Below are 3,414 nucleotides of genomic sequence, written 5' to 3'. Positions count from 1 at the left end.
CCCCCCAGAAAAAAATAGTATCTACGCCGCTGTAGGTCCACAGTAAACATAGAAACACGTAACCTTTTTGATTCAGGACTGTGTAGTCGATGGCCGATGTAGAAAAAACTAAATTATGAAGTTATTTCAAATAAGTCAATAAGTAATAATAATGTGAAATGTAAACCTGTGTGTTGTGTGGAAGTGTACGTAGTATGTGTGAGCTCTATTAATTGTTGCCCGTTGGACGATATTGCGATAATAGTGGGAAAACCCATACAATAATAATTACGGTCAATTGGAATTATATTTATTTTTATAAACATGCTGGCAAGACGCAGCACACAACTATTATTTACATGGTACATACTGCAACGCTAGGGCGGCTCTACTGCTCTAGCGTGTATTATCCAATGACAATTGTTGAGAATTAAATAACCAATACACTATACATCAGTATTATACAGCTGACGCATTTATCGTCTTAACCGTGTATTTGGATCTATATTTTACTATATCACTATCTAAAAATACTAGGCTACTTTTGTCCAAAAATAATAACGGTCCAAATTTTACGCGGCCCACCGAGATTTTCTCGGTAGCTCGCCGGTTCATTCCGGGCCTGACCATATATTATATTTACTTTTATATCATAATAATGAATGTACTAAAGCCACGGAAAAAAAAAGTCAAATAAAAATTAATTAATATATAAAAAAATATTCTATAGCAATGATGTTTTTTTATTTTTATTTTTTTTTGGTGCGTGTCATCGCATTTTAGGGTAGTAAAAATGGCTCGATTTTCCACTTCAGTTTCTTGTTTGAAAAATTTGTTGTTTGTTTTAAAAATTTCCAGCTTTATAGTTTTGTACTTGTGTACCTATCGTGTACTAAATGTGTAGGTACTGAGACCTACATATTATAATACGTGGTTCACTGAAAATCGTTGCTAATTTTTATGAATCCCGGAAAAAAAGGCCAAGGAAAAAAAGAACACGGAAAAAAGAACAATTTACAATTTTTGAAATTTTTAAAAACGTTAAGAAAGTACTAGGCGCAACTAGGGCTGAAATGTTTGGGGGGGGGCTGAAGCCCCTACATGACATTACATGAAAATTAACCCGTGGGGATATGCCCCACACAGCCATACATATGTTCACTTAAAATATAAGAAAATCGGAACGATTCTGTTCTAGCAACTTTTCGATTTTTAAAATTTTTTTTTTTTAATGTGTTTTAGAGTGCTTTGTAAGAATGTAAAAAAAAAAGCCCAGACAAACTTCGTTTTGAAGTTATTGATGAAAAACTTCATTAACTACATTTTTTTTCGTATATAACGCGCATTTAAAAATAAAAAAATACTTAGAATTGAATGTTGCTCGGACAAAAAATCGAAAATATCCCCCGATTTGCTAATCGTATGTAAAACCACCTTGGGCAGGCCTCGGAATTAAACAAAATTGTTAAAAAGCACTTAATCTGCTAGCGTTTCCACTCGCTCAGTGCACTGCGCTCAGACAAAAAAATCGAAAAAACTCCAAACACGGTTCCTCCGCGCAGTATAGTGTTACGCACATGCGTATAAACGTAAAATAGCAAACTTTGGATGGCTTAAACTTCCAAAATAATAATGGTTTCGGCAAAAAAATTCAAACAATTTCGAAATCAGCGTAAAATACCACACATTTTCAAAAAAAAATAATAATATTCAATTCTAAGTATTTTTTTTTTTATTTTAAATGTAGTAATTGAAGTTTTTTATCAATAAATTCAAAACAAAGTTTGTCAGGGCTTTTTTTTTACATTTTTTTTACATACAAAAAAAAATTGAAAAATCGATAGGTTGCTAAAACAGAATTATGTCAAAAAATCATACCAACAAAATTAATTATTTATTTACTCATAACTTAGTTTTTAATATTTTTATTATAATTTTCAAATATTCATCCCATGGTACAAAAATACGCCTGGAAGTTGGATCCGATGAAATGAAGTTGGCTTAAGATGTTATAGATGGATTTGAACAAAAAAAAACATACTATTTATGAAAAAATGCAAATTAGACTTGTATCATTTCGTTGTATCATTATTTGAAAATTATTAAAACAGTAAAAGGGATATTGAAAATGTCTTAACTGCTGTAGCACACACGATACGATAAGATTAATATTTAATTTTGTTAAATAATAATAATTTGATATCAATAACTTTTTTTTTGTGATAATTAAATAGTATATTTTTAAAAATTGTTCTTTTTTTCCTTGTCTTTTTTACCGATTACCTAGTAGGTAGGTAGGTACTTGTCCAAAACTCGTTTACCAAGATTTAAATAAAAAAAAAGGAGCACAATGAAAAAAAATTATCAATTAAAAATTAAAAATTGGAAGTCACTCTGCTGAACAGCAGTTTACAAGTGAGTGACTGCTATGGATAGTTTTAAATTTGAATTCAATGATATAATATCATTGTGTACGAAAAACGATTCTAAGAGGAGACGATTTGTCAGCCTATAGGATATTTAAGTCCGAATTAAGACATTTTGAGGCCCAGGGGCCAAAGTTTTAAATGAGGCCCCTGTACGAAAAAAAAAATATTAATGTATACTGGGGTGAAGTGACCAGCAGACGTCTTATGAAAGTACACTAAAAATGATGAAGAAATACCCCTTAAAGATTGGGTCTAACTTTTTTATTTTTTAAGTTATGGGCAATTAAATTTTTTTTATCAAAACCATATACTTATCACGCATTTGTTTATGTATCTTCAAAATTTTACAAAATTCTGATGTAGTTTTTATTGTATTTTAAAGCTATTTAACCGACATACGCAATTTAATTAGAAATGTGCTAATTATTTTTATTAAATTAAAAAAGTAGAAAAATTTGGCAAAAGTTAGCATTTTTTTTAAAGAAATCATGTATTATTCCAAATAATTTATTACTTAGTATGGGTTTTTTGTTTTTTGTATTATTCGACTGAATTATACGAAATAATACCTAGGATACCTTGAAAATTTGGTATTTATGATATCTCCTGTTAATCGTCTGAATCTTAGTTTTCTTAGAATTGAGTATCGGTCGTTAATTGGTCGTCAATCGTTAATTTTATTATATTCGGTACATTTTAGTTAGCATAATACAAACGCATGGTTTTGATAAAAAAAAGTTATTTACTTATTTCATAGTAGATCTTAGCTAACTGCCAAATCCGCAATGATGATAACCTAACAGGTATTATGAACGCTGCCTGTAGCAATTTATATAGATTTGGTACACATCTTCAGTGACTACTTGTTTAATATCGTCGATATCAAAATTCTCTTTAATTTTAATCGGGCAGTTTTTGGCAACAAGCATCTCTGATTACTAATGTAATAAACGCAATGCGTTAAAATGTATGTACCTATATTTTATTTATCATAGGCGCAAATAGG

This window comes from Acyrthosiphon pisum, chromosome A2 (assembly GCF_005508785.2).
Source record: "Acyrthosiphon pisum isolate AL4f chromosome A2, pea_aphid_22Mar2018_4r6ur, whole genome shotgun sequence".
Lineage (NCBI taxonomy): Eukaryota > Metazoa > Arthropoda > Insecta > Hemiptera > Aphididae > Acyrthosiphon > Acyrthosiphon pisum.
Note: the sequence above shows the minus strand (reverse complement) of the source record.